This window comes from Pristiophorus japonicus, chromosome 13 (genome assembly GCF_044704955.1).
Source record: "Pristiophorus japonicus isolate sPriJap1 chromosome 13, sPriJap1.hap1, whole genome shotgun sequence".
NCBI lineage: Eukaryota > Metazoa > Chordata > Chondrichthyes > Pristiophoridae > Pristiophorus > Pristiophorus japonicus.
This window is the reverse complement of record NC_091989.1, coordinates 15,846,449-15,863,143: the sequence shown is the minus strand read 5'-3', so window position 1 is coordinate 15,863,143 and position 16,695 is coordinate 15,846,449. Positions and strand designations below refer to the sequence as shown.

The 16,695-nt window shown below is 45.1% G+C and overlaps 1 long non-coding RNA gene and 1 pseudogene across 9 annotated transcripts in view; one reads left to right on the top strand and one right to left on the bottom strand.

Annotated features, from left to right (window-relative positions):
- The window catches only part of LOC139278425 (uncharacterized), a 339,699-nt gene that overhangs the window by 106,998 nt on the left and 216,006 nt on the right, over positions 1–16,695 (top strand). The window lies entirely within an intron of this gene.
- Positions 15,171–15,408, bottom strand: LOC139279147 (U2 spliceosomal RNA; annotated as a pseudogene).

Below are 16,695 nucleotides of genomic sequence, written 5' to 3'. Positions count from 1 at the left end.
ATGAAAGCTTCTAGATTGTCATGAAAATCTAATTGGTTCACTGATGCCCTTCAGGGGAGGGTACTTGCCACCCATACCCAGTCTTGCTGACAGGCTATGCCAGTCCCACACTGTGGTTGACCCTTGATGTGCTCTGGGCGACGAGGGATGGGCAATAAATACTGCCATACCAGTGTTGCCAACATCCCTATAACAAAGTAATTGGAGGGGTTGGGACAAGAGTTGGAAGATTTCTACCTCTGGGATGGTGGGGAGGGAAGAGTAGTTCACTGCCCAAATGGCCAACGATGCTGCTTTGTGGGGGTGGGGAATACTGTGCTAGGGATTATTTCTCCGTTCAGTAATGGGGAGGGGCAGGGAAGAGGAAGAATTGGCTTGTTGGGCCTGTATCACATTTGCTTTTCTGCTAATTGGAGGGGGCTGGGTGTTTACTGTAGCTAGGCAGATTTTTCTGTGCAGCAGAAACGTCTTCAAGCGCTTTACAGCCAATGAAGTAATTTTGGAGTGTAGTCACTGTTGTAATTTGGCAGCCAATTTGCGCACAGCAAGCTCCCACAAATAACATTGTGATAATGACCAGATAATCTGTTTTCGTTATGTTGCTTGATGGATAAATATTGGCCAGATCGCCGGGATAACTCCCCTGCTTTTCTTCGAAATAGTGCCGTGGGATCTTTTACGTCCACCTGAGAGCAGATGGGGCCTCAGTTTAATGTCTCCTCCGAAAGACTGCACCTCTGACAGTGCAGCACTCCCTCAGCACTGCACTGGAGTGTCAGCCTAGATTTATGAGCTTCAAGTCCCTGGAGTGGGATTTGAACCCACAACCTTCTGACTGAGGCGAGAGTGCTACCCACTGAGCCGCAGCTGACGCTGAGCATTTAAATCACTTCAAATAATTTAAATAACCAAGAGTTATTTGAATAGTGAGTGTGGGGAAGGAGGGCTGGAAGCTGTTCAGTGTTTTGGGGGGATAGTGGGGTGTGGAGTGGAGGCAGAGTGTTTACCCACCTGTTGAAGGACAGCAAAAGATAACCGTTAGGGTCAGTATGGTTCAGACCCCGCTGTATTTAACATATTTATAATATACATTATATGTTCAGCTTCTGCCTGTCTTGACGAAGCTTGTGTACACTAATTTCTCCTAAACTCCCCCTTTGTTCTTTTGGCAATTGTCTTGAAATAAAACTGTCTAGTTACTGACTCAAGGGTTGCTAGAAATAGTTTTATCCCAATTTACCTTTCAGAAGCACGTCCATTAAACCAGAGGGAAAAAAAATCCAATCTTCATTGAAGATGTAGAATTGGATCAGTAAATGCTGGTAATACACAACGGGACTGTTGCCTCGTGAAACAAAAGCTAATGTTTTCAGGTTCAGAGATACCGATTTTGCCTGGGCAAAACATGTCAAACTGATCATTTCTTCATGGGGTGTGAGCATGGGTGGCATATATTGCCCATCCCTAATTGCCCTGGACAAGATGGTGGTGAGCCACCTTATACAACTGAGTGGCTTGCTGGGCCATTTCAGAGGGCAGTTAAGCTCTGGGCCTGGAGTCACACAGGCCAGACTGGGTAAGGACATCAGATTTCCTTCTCTTAATGACATTAATGAACCAGATGGGTTTTTCCAACAATCCGGTAGTTTCATGGTCACCATTACTGGGATTTGAACTTATGTCCCTGGATCATTAGTCTTGACCTCTGCATCATTAGTCCAGTAACATAACCACTATGCTACTGTCTTTTATAATGGCGCTGCTGTGCACTTCCTGCAGTTTTATTTGACTGTATTTAAGATTCTAAACATCTGACTTTGTAAGTCGAAATTTTTCATCGTTTCCAGCCCTAACTATATTTTTTTCTCCTTCCTGGCTTTCTCCCCTTCCTCTGTTGGAGGGATTGCTCTCCCGGTTAGGTCTAACCATTCCATTTCTTCGGCCTCTTGGCTAACGCAATCCTGGCTGCTTTCTCTTTCCTTCTCTGCCTTTATGCTCATTGTGCCATTTAGAAGTGTTTTTTTTTTTGAATGGCTGCACGATGTGAGGCTGGAAACAGAATTCAGCATATTACACGGGCTATCTGAAATAGTCATGTTTGCAGTTTCAGAAGGATGTAGATATTTTAAGTAACTGGGCCAGTGAGACCAGATAGATTTCAGTCAGTCATTGCCATGGGAGTAAGGCGCCAAAAGAGGAAGTGGCATTAACTGGAACGAGCAGGTGATCAGTCAAGAGATCGAGATGTGTAATGGAGAAATGCACAACGTTTGGCTGTAGTTCTAAAAAAAATAAAGAACAAATATACAGTTGCACAGGGATGGAATTCAAGTCTAAAGATGTGGTATTGTTGCTGCACAAGTTATTGGTCAGATTCCATCTAGAGCAGTGGTGGGCGAAATAGAGACGATGGGCCCATTCTAGCCAGCCCGCTGGATGGGATAGAAATAGACAGTGAGCCAGAGCTCGAGCTGAATATTTGTCTGTCCACTTTCACTTTTCATGGGTCAGAGACTGACCCGAACTGCCGCCAAGGAAAAAAACATAGCAATGCTTAATTCACATCGATAATTCGCAAAAGCGATTCTCCCTGGCCCGATCTAAAAAGGATTTGTTCTGTAATTCTGGGCCCCAATGGCGGATGTCCGTATCCAGAATGCACTGCATACTAGAATATGCCCTAAGCATTTTAGAGTGGAGTCATGGCTGCTCATCTCCATAAATCCTTGACTGAAGAAAGTGACCACGCTGCATCTTTCCTTTACTGGTATCCAGAGTATGACGGCAGGGAAGTTTTCATCTGGCACCAATTGGTACGGCATTAGTAATCTTTGCAGAGGGACATAAGGATGACTGAGGTGGGAAATTGATGCTGACACAGGCTCTAAAGAGGGTACAGTTCTATTTCACAGCATTGATTTAGAGAGACCAGAAAATACCACAACATTTTCAATTTTTATCTTTGATTTTATCTAAGCAGTATCGAATACATGTGTATGTAAGATAGCATCTGACTATCTGAATTCATGTTTATGACTATGCAGTGTTCCCTCTTAATTTTTTTCGACTGCAGTCCCTTTAAATTTGCTGTGTGGCTCGCCACGATGCAGCTGCGCATGCGGCGTAGCTCTTCCTGCGCAGGAGCTGGCGAGAGCCCTGCACGGGACTGTGCGATTGGTGGGCGGCCCTCAACAGCTCCCCAAAACTTGTTGTGGCCCTCCAGCCCAAATCATTGCCCAGCCCTGATCTAGAGTGCCGTGTGCAGTGGTCGCCCCATCGTGAGAGGGATATTGCACAGGATTGCTTTTCGAAAAGATTTGGTGCTGACTCGATGGTCTGAATGGCCTCCATCTGTGCTGTATTGTTGTTTGATGTATTAAGTGTGCATTTTGTGGATCCACAGGCCTACGTCTGAGTCGTTGATTGGTTCACCAATGCTCTTTGAGGGAAAGAAATCTGCTGTGCTTAATTTCTTTTTCAAGCCCCAGTATTGTATGGTCGATGCCATGAATCTGAAGGTTATGGCCCAGAAATCCCAGTCAGCTGCTTTCCCTCAGGTGATCGGGCTTTAAAAAAAAGTTTTTTAAAAAATGCGCTCTTGCCTGTTCCTGCTGCGCCCACGCAAGTTCCTGGTCCTGAGGCCTCCTCTGACTGCGCGTCGCAGCGCGTGCGCGTCAAAACGTGCGCAGGCCTGGAGCTGCAGTCACATGGCTTTGGGCAGCCAATCCAGGTAAAGTATATATTCATTCATTCATAATGGGAGCTCTGCTAGTTGGAGTTGCATTATTATGAATGAGAACCCCCCCCCGCAACACACACAATCTAATTAATAAAAGTAATAAAAAAATACACTACATATTTTTATGAATTTAAATTAGTTATGTATTAGAAAAATATATATTTTTCCAATTTAAAAAAAAATATATATATATATATTTTAGTTATGGTTTAAAATAAACTTTTACTATAGTGGGGAGGGTTTTTAACAATAAAATGTGTTAATTTTATTTGATAACGTTTGTGCCTTTTAAAACTCTTATGCCTGTAAAGGTCGGCTATGCACCTGCTTTTATCGGGCGCAAGAGTTTTCAGGATATTTGCTGGGCAAGATATGGGTAAAGACCGCAATCTTGCCCATGCCAATGTCCTGGCTCCCGAATGTCCCGGCGGAGGATCTATCAAGCTCCACCTCCAGCTTGACTGATGGGGAAAAGCTGGTTTTCAGTGCAGGCGCATTGCGCACTGAAAATTGGCGGTTGCTTGGCCATTTCAGAGGGTGGCTGAGAGTCAACCACATTGCTGTGGGTCTAGAGTCACCTGTAGGCCAGACCGGGTAAGGGCAGCAGATTTCCTTTCCTGAAGGACCCGGGAGGCCAGAATTTCTGGGCCATTGACTCTTGGGGATGCCTGTTTTCAGATCACACTTTGTGTTTTTGATAGTTTTACAGCTTACTGCGCTGAGCCCTTGTTTTTCCCGCTGCTTGATTTCCTTTCTCATCCCTCATGCCGTTCTGCATCTTTCTCCTCCCACTCTGCCCCTATTCCAACCATTATCTCTCCTCCACTCCAGTTTATGGCCCGTGCTGGACTGATCAGCAGGTGGGCCTGGATTGGAATCCAGACCTGGAAAGCTTGTTCTAGTCTCATCTGTGATTTTGGTGTGGTGCATTTAACATGTATTTAAAAAAATATATATTATTTATAGCAGCAAGAGGTGCTGCAGGAAATATTGCTGTAACTTGAACCAGCTGTCCCACTTTCGAGTTTATATTCATAAATACATTTGGAAATGTACAGATGTTCTTGATCTTGGTAATTCAATTTTAAATTGTTCTGTGAATAATGGATTTCTTTCACTTTTTTTTAAAGCAAATTGGCACAGTCCAGGCTCATCCACATTGAGATGCTGGTTTACATTGGTAGTAAAAGGAGCTGCCAAAATGTCAGTGATTTATGACTACTGGTTTGCATAATCAGTTTATTAACTCTCTAATCACTATCTCTGCAATGTCCTCCAGCCCCACAATATCCCGCCCCCCACCACCCCCCCCCTGCCCCAAAGCCCAAAGATGTCGGTGCTCCTCTAATTCTGCCCTCTTGAGCATCCCTGATTATATCGGTCAACCATCGGTGGCCGTGCCTTCTGTTGTCTAGACCCTATGCTCTGGAACTCCCTGCCTCAACCTCTCCGCCTTTCTAACTCACCTCCTTTTTAAGACGATCCTTAAAACCAACCTCTTTGATCGAGCTTTTGGTCAACTGCCCTAATTTCTCCTTATGTGGCTCGGTGTCAATTTTTTTTTTCTTACAGTACACTTGTGAATTACCTTGGGACATTTCACGATGTTAAAGGCACTATATAAAGACGTTGTTGTTGTTGTTACATTTATATAACTGTAGTCACAGAAACTGAAAAACACATTGAAGCCTTTCATTGCAGCTTATATTTTGTAATTAATTACCAGCTTCTTTGACTTTAATCTGTTCCTTTGTTCAGCTACCACAATTTCTATCCCATGAATAGTTTGAAACAGCTACTTTAATGACTGGTGCTACATAAATTAATGTAATGCCAGCCACGAGCCGTTTCACTGAGCGCGAAGAAAGCTGATTTCTCTGTCGGGAAGGGAGAGCCTCTGACTGAAAGCAAGAGATTGGGTTTGAGACGGCTTCTCGAGGCAGAGGGATGGTGGGGTCCAAGGAGGAAGCTTCAGAGAGTAGGCCTAATGTAGCGAAAGGCCCCACCACCCCCAATGTGGGATCGCATTGAAACATGCAAGGTTGTGAGGGGGATTGACAAGGTAGATGCTGAGAGGTTGTTTCTCCTGGCTAAAGAGTCGAGAACGAGGGGGGCATCGTTCCAGGATAAGGGGTCGGCCATTTAAGACTGCGATGAGGAGGAATTTCTTCACTCGGAGGGCTGTGAATCTTGGAATTCTCTACCCCAGAGGGCTGTGGAAGCAGAGTTGTTGAATATAGTCAAGGCTGCGATAGATTTTTGGCCTCTCGGGAAATCGAGGGATGTGGGGATCTGGCAGGAAAGTGGAGTTGAGGTCAAACAGGAGCCATGATATTGAATGGTGGGGCTGTCTGGCCTACTCCTACTCCCAATTCTTATGTTAAGTTCTTATCGAGGGGGTGGGGGGGTGGGTGGCCTGAGGAATGATGCATTTGCGATGGGATGTGGGGCTGTGGTGGTTGCCAAGGTGGAGTGAAGGAATCTAGAAGCAAGATCAAGCATTTCAAATCAAGGCGGGCCAACCAAGATGAGTGATGGACGAGCTGAACCCAGCACGGGGCAGAAGATCTGTGGCTGGGTACAAGAGAAGTTAGAGCTGGTGGAAAGTCGACAAGAGGAGTTGTGGAGTCTGGAGGTGACACAGGTACATAGAAGGGTTTCAGTGGCAGCAGGGTGAAGGCATGCAGCATTGTTGAGGCAGCAGTACAGAGTCTTACACGCATGCATCCTCCACCCTTCAATATGTTAGTTTGGGACCTTTTTGAATTCGTCCCTTTTTTGGTGTGGAAGCAAGTCATCCTCGATACGAGGGACCACCGAAGAAGAGGAGTCTTAGTGATGGACAAGATGCAAGGCCAAAGGCCAAGCCCAGGTTTGAACTGATTCATTAAATCTTTACAATTGCAAGCGAATTGAGCATTTCATCTGTGATCGTATGTGTTTGTACTAAGATAGGAGTATGCACTCGCTCTTTTAAGACTACCTTCCCAGCTCCGGTGGCTACAACACTTAACTTTTCAAGTTTTATTATCACTATATTTTCTCATCCCTGCATCCTCCCAGTGCAGGAGTTCCAAACTTTTTGTCTTTTTGTTGGATACTTGTATAATCTATGTAAAGCATAGAAAACAGGGCATTCAGCCCAATTGCTCCATGCTGGTGTTTATGCTCCACACAAGCCTCGACCCTCCCCTCTTCATCTAACCCTATCAGCATTGCCGTCTCGTCCCTTCATCCTCACATGTTTATCAAGCTTCTCCTAAAATGCATTGTTGCTATAGGCCTCACATACTCTGCCAAGTGTGGAACCTTGCAGGCCTCGACAGGATACAAACTATCTAAATGTGTATCAGGACGCTTTATGGCCCATATGTTCCCATTAACTTGCATATAATTTGAACGATTGATATGGAAGATCTGACTCAAGAATCTGTGTAATTCTTGATGTTCACGATATATTCAGCTTTTATTAACCAGGACTTTCCAAATCTTCAGCCCCACCAAAATTATAAAACAGGAAAAAACAGCAAATAACTAAGTGCAGATAGAATGGATTTGCCTGGGCTTTGTGGGTAGAGCTTGGACATCTTTTCCATGATTACAATTATCATTCTATAATGGGTTCCCAAGACTGTGACCATTTTCTCTCTTGCATTCCTCTATTCCATCCTCGCTCAATAATTGATGTGATCGATGTAAAATTGTATCTACTTTGTACAGCTACCAGAGGGCTCATTCACTGGAGTCCCAAGGGATCCCATAATCCCTTGGGAGCACAAGTACTTAAGGAGGCCTCGCAGGTTGGAGAGGCACTCTGGAGACCTGCAATAAAAGACTAAGATCACACTTTACTTGGAGCTCACAGTATCCAGTCAGACTCTTTCTTCATACATAACAGTTCTCTTTTGAGCACTTAATGAATTCATAAGTTAAACTAAAGATGCAATCTTTTTTTCGTTCGAAATTTGTGGGCCTTGCAGGCAAGGTCAGCATTTATTGCCCATTCCTAATGGTGGTGAGCCACAGCCTTGAACCATCGGAGTTGCTACCTTTGTCACGATTTAGTACAACTGAGTGGCTTGCTAGGCCATTTCAAAGGGCAGTTAAGAGTCAATCAATCACTGGAATCACGTGTAGGCCAGACCGGGTAAGGACGGCAGATTTCTTTCCCTGAAGGACATTAGTGAATCAGATGGGTTTCTACGACAATCCAGCCATTTCATGGTCACCAGCTTTTTAATTCCAGATTTGAACTCGTGTCTCCAGATCATTAGTCGAGGCCTCTGGATTAATAGTCCAGTGACATAATCACTATGCTACCATTCCCTTCAATTGGTACTTAATTTGCAAAAAGACCACCAGTTGGGTGTGCCACAATGTAAAGACAAGTCACACATGGGAACTCTTGCACACCTGTGTCTGGTTCTGAGCCAACTGTTGGTTAAATGGTGTAATGGTGAGCACTCTGGACTTTGAATCCAGCGATCCGTGTTCAAATCTTGATAAAAGCTGGATCCCTCCCCCTTCCCGCCAAAAATAAAAATAACCTGCACACGTGCTGACAATGTTCGGCAGTAATGGGCGGGTTTACTTCATGATCCTCGGTGAAATGTGTTCCCAATTCCTACGCTGGTTGTTAAGGTAAGGGTTGAAAAGATCTTGCGGAGGTCAGGAAGTTCTGACTCCATGACGACAGGGAAAGTCAGTGAACCATGCAGCCTCTAAACTTTGCAACAACTGTAGTCGGTCACCTGCGTTGTGCCAGTGCCTAGGCAGAGTGACCTGATGGAAAAGTCTGCAGTGATTATAGTTGTGAGCCTTTACAGACCCCCAGGCCCTTCTGTATCATCCCACCGTGGCTGCACTGCCCTGACATGCTGAGGAGCAGATGGCCTTATTTGAAGGGGAACTTGGAAGTACAGTCTATAAAAAGAGAGACTTGCATTTATATAACGCCTTTGACGACTACCGGACGCCTCAAAGTGCTTTACAGCCAATGAAGCACTTTAGGAGTGTTGTAATGTGGGAAACATAGCGCCAATTTGCGCACATCAAGCTCCCACCAACAGCAATGTGATAATGACCAGATAATGCTTTTGTTATGTTGGTTGAGGGATAAATATTGGCCAGGACACTGGGGATAACTGCCCTGCCCTTATTTGAAATACTGCCGTGGGATCTTTTATGTCCACCTGAGAGCAGACGGGGCCTCTGTTTAACATCTCATCCGAATGTTGAATATCATTTTTGTTGAAGTCGGGTACTGAAGTTTCATTTTTTTTTTATTTTGTCAAGGGTAAATATTTGATTGCTCTATGGGGAGGAGGAGCATGGCGATGTGACCAGACTCTGTGTGTGACTGGTGCTGTGGCCCAGGGGGCTGGTGACTCACACTCTGTGCGAGCGAGCTAAGAGGGACTCGTTGCACACTGCTAAAAGCAGATCTCTCCACGTGAGCCAACAATCATTGCACGGTTTCCCTGGAAACCGCTTGCGGAGTGAAGAGATGAGTGCTAAAAATCGGGGATTTTAGTTGTTCCTTCAAAGCGAAAAATCTGGTGCTCAGAAATGCCAAGAAGGGAGAAAATATCTGCAATCACGGCACTCAAAGTAATGCGACTAAAGTTACTTTTTAAAAAAAAAAACTTGAGACCAAATAAGATTTTTTAAATTTCCTGTTGAGGCTGTCACACCGTCTGAGGAAGGGGAACATTTTACAAAACATGAGGTGATTTCAAATGCAGAAGTTGAAACCCTTTCGTTAACTGAAAAAAAAATGAACATTTTATGGCTCTGCTATCTATGTATTGTGTAAAAAAAAAAATAATAATAATAATAATTACTGGTTACTTTTGTTAATTGAGGGAAAGACTGTTCTTTAGTTAGACTGCTGTTGACATTTCGTGCTACCTCATTGCAGTTGATGCAGAAAGCCATGGAGATGATCGGAAATATTAATTCATCTGGCTTCTGCTTTTGTCATTGGATTTCAATCAGAAGGATCACAGTGGGCTCATTACGACAGACTGGTGCAGGAGGGCGACCGCAGCAAAGAGTGACGTCATCAAGGTCCAGGTCGGCGATTGGAGCGTGGGCAGATGCAGCAGGAGCGGCGAGAGTCTGTCGAGGGACGTGATCGGGGCCCAGGGAAGGTGTGAGTTCGGGGCCAGGGGCCCTGGGGAAGCACGGGGCCAGCCCACACTGCGACACGTGCGCGCACTAGGTCCGTGCAGCAGAGCTGGTCTTCAGTCGTCTTGGGTCATCCTTGCCACTGGATCAAGACCTCGCTCTGTCAAGCTGCAGTGCCAAGGTCACCACACATTAAAAAAAATCCATGCACAGGCATCTTCCGCCCTTCAGGATGTGGTTCGGGTCTTTCATTGGAACATCTGTGATCTCATCCTTTGTTGGCGTGGAAGCAGGTTATCCTCGTTTCGAGGGACCCCCTATGATGTGTGCAGCAGTACAAGAGTCTTGTTGCTTTACGTTCACCATCTCGACTCTTGATCCGAAGGTGGGGTTCACCTTGCATCTGGTCCAGAGTGGAGCAGAATGGCCAGGATTCCTGCTGCTGATCCCTATCCAGTGACCCCCAACTAAAAAGAGCATAGCTGTGGGCAAGATTGGGCTTTGTGTACCTCCCTTTTGAGTGAAAGCTGTTTGGCTGAGCTAGTGAAGGACTGCTGCCACCAGTGAAAACCACACCCCAGCGAGCATCAGTCTTCGAGGAAAAAATTTGAAAGGATAAAAAAAATCAGACACCAGTGCTGACATCTTTGGAAATGGTGACCTTTTTACTGTTGATAAAGCAAATATTTTTTTAATTGAATCCGATATTAACTATTGCCATTTTAAAATGAACACCCAGAGACTTGCTGTGTTATATTACAGTACAGCTGTTCTTTCAGCAATTGAAGCCAAGATGTGTTTTTTTAAGATTACTAACCTCCTTAATCATAGAATGCACAGAGGAGGCCATTCGACCCGTTGAGCCCATGCTGGCTCTCTGCAAAACACTTCAACCAGTCCCACTCCCCCTCCCTTTCTCTGTATCTCCAACTTTCTTTCCTTCTGGTACTTATCCAATTCCCTTTTTTAAAACTGAAAATCAGATTTCAACTCCTGTTGAAAACACAGTGCTGTCTGTACAATTTTTCAAAATAACTCTAGGGCCAATCCCTTTATTTATGGCAGTTCAAATTACGATGATGAGGTGCATTCAGAGTTTGAAAGTTCTGAGTTTAAAGAGGAAATGCATCATGATGGCCATCGAGAAATTGAGCACTGTTTGGGGTTGCTATAGTCACTGGTTTATTTTTTGCTAACCACCAACTCTGTCTGTGTACCTTGTTGGTGTGTGGTATTTAAGGCCATTTGAATCACTTCCAAGGTCAATGCTAGTGTTTTCTGTGGTATGAGCTTAGGTATGCATGACCACCACCTGCTGAGAAGCATGGGATGGCGGTGTTGGGCACTGTGCACTGTCGCCAGCTGCAGAATGTCTGTAACCAGAGACCCAGGGTGAAAGGTGTGGGAAGGGTTCGCTGGTGAGTTCCTCAATGCTGGTGGTTAGGAGAAGTGAAGTGGAGAAATAGGAGTAGGCCATTTGGCCCCTCGAACCTGCTCTACCATTCAGTTAAGATCACGGCTGATCTTCTACCTCAGCTCTGCTTTCCTGCCTGATCCCCATATCCCCTTGATTCCCTTAATACCCAAAAACCTTCCATCTTTCTCGAATATGCTCAACGACTGAGCGTCCACAGCCCTCTGAGGTAGAGTTCCAAAGATTCACCACCCTCTGAGTGAAGAAATATCTCCTCATCTCAGGCCGACCCCTTATTCTGAGACTGTGACCTCTGGTTCGAGACTCCCCAGCCAGAGGAAACATCCTCCCTGCATCTACCCTGTCGAGCCCTGTAAGAATGTTGTATATTTCAATGAGATCACTGTTATGTGTGAATAAAGAGTCTGACCAGATACTGTGAGCTCCAAGTAAAGTGTCACCTTAATCTTTCATTACAGGTCTCCAGAGTGCCTCTCCAGCCTGAGGGGCCTCCTTATGTACAGGTGCTCCCAAGGGATTGTGGGATCCCTTGGGACTCCAGGGGATGAGCCCTCTGGTGGTTACACAAGGTATTTACAGCTTTACATATATAACAATCACCTAAACTCTGGAGAATATAGGCACAGTTCACTCAATCTCTCCTCCGAGGGCAATTCCCTCCCCCACCCCACCCTCCCAATCCCAGGGATCAGTCTGGGGCACAGAAGAAAAAAATATGGAGTGGGGCAAATGTTGTTTGTAGGAGAGGTTTCTACTCGAGTTGGTATTGGTGGTTATTCTGTTGGAGGACAATTTTTTTTGTTCCTGCCCTCTCGGCCACTGCAGGCTTGAAATATTTATAGGTCGATGACATTGAAAGCCAAGTTCGATTTTTTGGCCTTTTTGTCTCCGTGCTGATGAAATATGGCTCGGCAACACTGCTGTTTGTGTCACGACACTCCGCACAGACAGGAAGCTGTTTGTTGAACGTATTTGCTAATTTGCTGCTATGAAGAATAATTATGTACTAATGTAGTTTTTCTAAATCAGTAATTTATTTTCCATAATTTTGGGTTATGCACTTTCCAGACACACTAGAATGCCTGGAGTCCCGCTCACTCACCTCCCCTCTGCACGCTGACCGAATCCCAATTAAGAACATAAGAAATAGCAACAGGAGTAGACCATACGGCCCCTCGAGCCTGCTCCGCCATTCAATAAGATCATGGCTGATCTGATCATGGACTCAGCTCCACTTCCCCGCCCACTCCCCATAAACCCCTTATCCCCTTATCATTTGAGAAACTATCTATTGTGTTCTTAACACAGATGAGACTGCACACAGGGAGGTTAAAGTAACAGTGACCTCAGTCTTTATTAAGACACTCGAGTCCCGAACAGGCCTTAGGAGCCGACTTATATACAGCATTCCCAAGGGATGTTGGGATCCCTTGGGACTTCAGGGGATGCGCTCCCTGGTGGCGGAACATTGGCGTGCATGCTTTACAGATACACAACACAATCTATTTCTGTCTTAAATTTATTCAATGTCCCAGCTTCCACAGCTCTCTGAGGCAGTGAATTCCACAGATTTACAACCCTCAGAGGAAATTTTTCCTCATCTGTGTTAAATGGACGGCCCCTTATTCTAAGATCATGCCCTCTAGTTCTAGTCTCCCCCACCAGTGGAAACATCCTCACTGCATCCACCTTGTCAAGCCCCCTCATAATCTTACACGTTTTGATAAGATCACCTCTCATTCATCTGAATTCCAATGATTAGAGGCCCAACGTACTTAACCTTTCCTCATGAGTCAACCCCTTCATCCCCGGAATCAACCTAGTGAACCTTCTCTGAATTGCCTCAAGCAAATATATCCTTTCGTAAATATGGAAACCAAAACTATGCAGTATTCCAGGTGTGGCCTCACCAATACTTTATATAGCTGTCACAAGACTTCCCTGCTTTTATGCTCCATCCCCTTTGCAATAAAAGCCAAGATACCATTGGCCTTCCTGATCACTTGCTGTACCTGCATACTCTCCTTTTGTGTTTCATGCACAAGTACCCCCAGGTCCCGCTGTACTGTGGCACTTTGCAATCTTGCTCCATTTAAATAATAACGCTGTTTAATTTTTTTTCTGCCAAAATGCATGACCTCACATTTCCAACATTATACTCCATCTGCCAAATTTTTGCCCACTCACTTAACCTGTCTGTCCTTTTGCAGATTTTTTGTGTCCTCCTCACACATTGCTTTTCCTCCCATCTTTGTTATCATCACCAAACTGGGCTCGATTTTAAAATTCTCATCCTTTGTTTCCAAATCCCTCCATGACCTTCCCCCCCCTCAACTCTGTAATCTCCTCCAACTAACACCATATAATCCCTCTGGACCTCTGCGCTCCCCCTATTGAACATCCCAGATTTCCATTGCACCCCCATTGGTGGCCGTGCCTTCAACTGTCTGAGCTCTAAGCTCTGGAATTCCCTCTAAACCTCTCCACCTCTCCACCTCTCCACTTCTCCTTCCTCCTTTTTAAGACGCTCCTTAAAACCTAGCTCTTTGACCACACTTCTGATCATCTGCCCTAATATCTCCTTGCGTGGCTGTCAATTTTTTTATTGCTAACACTGCTGTGAAGCGCCTTGGGACACTTTATGTTCAAGATGCTACATAAATACAAGTTGGTATTGGAAATAAGGAATAAAAGAAGGAAATCCTGCAAGTGTATAAAACTTAGGCATTTAACCCTGTGTAACCTGCATGACGCCTGACCACCGGAGGGCCCAGCTGTTAGAGTCCCAAGGGATCCCAGCATCTCTTGGGAGCACAGTATATAAGCAGGCCACCCACAAGATACCTGCACTCTGGAATCTTATTAAAGGAGCTAAGGTCACACTTGCTCATTGTACACAGTACTCTGTTTCACCCTTTATTTTGAGTGTATCAACTGTTATGTAGGAAAATCATTGTTTCTTTTTACCAGTGTCACTGATCCTGATAAGTATTTTAATCATTTTCTGTTTTATTTCAAACTTCTAACATTGTGAGCCTGAAAGTGATGTGTTGCCGTGCCTGATTAAAATAGTAGCTTCTCTGCCAAGATTGACAGTGATTTTTATTGTGAAAAATGAACTTTCGGTTTTGTGTATCAGAATGCCTAAAGGGGTAGGAAAGGAAGAATTGCATTTCTATAGCGCCCTTCACGACCACCGGACATCTCAGCGCTTTTCAGCCAAGAAGGTACTTTTTGAAGTGTAGTCACTTTTGTCATATGGGAAACGTGGCAGCCAATTTGCACACAGCAAGCTCTCACAAACAGCATTGTGATAATGACCAGATAATCTGTTTTTTGTGATGCTGATTGAGGGATAAATATTGACGAGGACACGATGGATAACTCTCCTGCTCCTCTTCGAAATGGTGCCATCGGATTTTTTACGTACACCTGAGAGCAGACGGGGCCTCTGTTTGACGTCTCATCCGAAAGGCGGCACCTTCGACAGAAGGTTGTGAGTTCAAGTCCCACTCCAGAGACTGGAGCACATAAATCCAGGTTGACACTCCAGTGCAGTGCTGAGACTTGAACTCACAACCTTCTGACTCGGAGGCTGCTACCTACCGAGCCACAGCTGACAGTTGGGAAAGAAACCATAGTGTAAAAATGAATGCAATAAAAATGAGTAACTTCAGCTTATTTCTGGAGCAATTTCTTAAATACGCCAAGGCATAAGAGCGCAGACCTGACTGTTATTTTTTAATTTTTTTTTTTAAATTTTTCGTTGCCAATCTTTCCAATTCGTTGTCAAATCACAAACGCCAGAGGTCACCTTGCACACATCAAGGATCACTCTGCGCCAATGCTCTTAGCCAAAAGGCCGAGAGCCACTGCACCGTTCCTGGAAGTACTGCAATACCAGGTTCGTGCCATGGAGGTGGATGGGTCAGGCCCCCCACACACCTCCGTGGAGGTGGATGGGTCAATCCACCCCACCCACCTCCTATTTCCAAAAAGCATAGGAGAACCACCTTCCTGATCCAGGGAGAACCACTTTGGGGTCATGGTTACTCCCCTGTCAGGTCAGTTACGCATGATCTTAGCCAAAAGGCCGAGAAGCGGACCTGACTGTTGCTATGACAGGAGACCCGCCAGTGCAGTCAGCTCGTGATTGTGCCCTGACTTGGCTTCCCAGGATTCTCCTTCTCATTGCACAGTAAGGCTGATCAGTAAGAACTCTAACATTCAAGGTTTTGGCCAAGATGGAATCAAGTGGAGTGTTGGTTGTTGGCACATGTTGATTGCCAGGGTGCAGGGTGATCTGAGTGACTGACTTTAGGAATGCTCTGGATATTGTTCTGCAGCAACTGCTGGCACATTGCGAAGGTTGGGATCAATCACTTGTCTGTGGTGATTATCCCATTGATGTCCATCATCCCTGGCATCTGGCGAGGCAGCCAAGAATCAGGGACCTTGTGTCCAGAAGAGCGAGTGTCCGATGTTGATTGGGCAAGGGTTCAAAGTGAATCATGCTCTTGCAATGGCAGTACAGCACAACGTTGCTGGCCCACCCAGAATTTCGTGATGTTGATTTGGAATGGTTTCAAATGGGATGAATGTGGTGGAACTCATTTGGAAAATTGGGGAGGTCTCCACTAAGTAGTTATTCATTTGTTCGGATTCCACTGTATACTGGATGCAGGAACATTAGGTTGAATGTCTTGAACTTACTGTAATAAACACGTTCTAATGACCCAGAGCAAATCTGCCCTTGTTATGATCTAATGTGGCTTTGTCAATGTGGTGTCTTTCCGATCTCTCTCTTGTAGAAAAGTAACAACCATTTCATGAAAACAGCAAACGCTAGAGATGCAGTCAAATTAGTCAGTGTCTGCCCGAGAAATGCTGTGGATGGAATCTTTTGTCAGAAATGACCTTTTTGTTGTGTAGTACTGGCGAGCATGAACACGAGGCTTTCATGTAGCCCCAGTTCAATAACAGCGCCATGATCATGCAAACCTTAGAATGTGTATGCTGTCTGAACCTTTTCCGCACCTGTTGAAAGAGTGCGGAGGGGATATACCCTTGTAGTGAGGGAAATTTAGTTGTGCCCTCAGTGATCACAATATGCTTTAGAATTTGTGCGTAATATTTTCCGAATACTGTCGACTTTTTACAAAATAAAATTGTAATACAGGTACAGCATCTGAAATCCGGAATCCTCGGCACCGAGTCCGTGCCGGATTTCAGGTTTTGCCAGATTTCTGACCTCGGCGGTTTTCCGGATTCGGGGCGTTGCACCTGTAGTACAATGGGAGTAGTGAAGGTTTGTAGCCTTGTTAACCTTCACCTCAGGATTTATTCAAACTCTCTCTCAGCCCTTGGGAGTAGAGACTCTGCTGTATGATGC